The sequence below is a fragment of the Equus quagga genome, chromosome 19 (assembly GCF_021613505.1).
Source record: "Equus quagga isolate Etosha38 chromosome 19, UCLA_HA_Equagga_1.0, whole genome shotgun sequence".
Lineage (NCBI taxonomy): Eukaryota > Metazoa > Chordata > Mammalia > Perissodactyla > Equidae > Equus > Equus quagga.
The window spans coordinates 20585722-20587261 of NC_060285.1; positions in this window are offsets into that span (position 1 = coordinate 20585722).

Here is a 1540-nt window from a genome sequence, read left to right on the forward strand (position 1 = left end):
GTCGAGGTCAGGCCGGGCCGCCCCTGGTCCCGGGCCTCCGCCCCCAGTGCGGCGGCGGCGGGGCGGCGGCTCCGGCCGCGGGCGGGGGCGGGGCCTCGGGGGCGGGGCCCCGGGGGAGGGCTGGGGAGAGCCGGGCGAGGCGGCAGGGAGGGCAGGGTCGGCTCCCTCAGCCCGCCGGCTCGCCATTAGGGCTCCGCAGACAGTAACGTTCTCATTGGCCCGCAGGCCCCTGACTTTCCCGAGGGCCTCATGCACCTGTCTCTAGGGTCAGATTCTTCTCCCGGGACGTCTGGCAGCGCTCCCCGGAGGGAAGTCTTCTCGCTGGCCGAACCGTCAGGAAGCTGCTTCCTCCAACTTGTGGCGTGCACGACTCCGTTCTCCGAGTGCGCGTATGCTCTGGCCTTTGGCTAGCCGCAGCAGGACGATGCTGCCTGCAGAGCCTGGGGGGTTTTGTGTGAGAACATGATTTTGCACATCTTGGGTCACCGGCATGATGGTCCGCGCAAAGAGAGATCCTGCTTGATAAACCTACGAGCACAGTTCTCCCTTCCAGCCCAGAGGACAGGGGCCCTGCCGTGTATCAGCTCTAGAGAACGCTCACTGCGGATTCAGGCTTCAGAGACCAAGGTGTTGAAATGAAAAATCAGACTGGGAAACACTAAGAAGGGGACTGAATGGTTGAAACCCAAATGCCTATTTGTCAGAGCATTTAGTACCAATAGCAATGGATATTTTTACACACACCCTTCCCTGGGAATAGAGGGCAGGGATCCAGGCAGTGTCCTCCTGCTGCACGGTGCAGCAAGCACACTTGTCATACAGTGGAAGTTCACCAGCCCCTTACCTCACAATGCACCCATTTAGACAGGGGATATCCTGTCACAAACATGTGATATTGCACAATCTGAGATAAGCCTGCCACTTGCCTCCTTCACTTCGTGGTTCTGATCTTCATGCAATTTTATAAGGCATAGGACAAGGTCAGAAATTCCTTTAAGAGCGTTGTGTTGTGCAGCGTCTATCAGGAGATGCAGTTTGTCCCACAGGATTCATCACATCTCAAGGAGGGGCCAGCAAACTACTCCCCAGACCACCACGTGTTTTCATACAGCCCACGAACTAGGCATGGTTTTTACATTTTTAAATGATCGACACAAAATCAAAAGGGGAATTTTTTGTGATGCAAAATGATATGAAATTCATACTGCAGTGCCATGAATAAAGCTGTCTTTATGCCTTATGTATTGTTTGTGACTGCTTTCTTACTCCAAAGGCAGAGTTCAGTGGTTATGACAGACACTGTGTGGCCTGCAAAACCTCAAATATTTACTGTCTGGCCCTTTACAGAAAAAAGTTTGGCAACCCCTGCCTTAGAGCAATGTGAGGGTGACTACAGACCACCCCATTCATTGAATATACGCATCTCCTAACCTTTTTTTTAAAAAAGTTTTTTTTCTTTTTTCTCCCCAAAGCCCCCCGGTACATACTTGTTTATTTTTAGCTGTAGGTCCTTCTAGTTGTGGCATATGGGACACCGCCT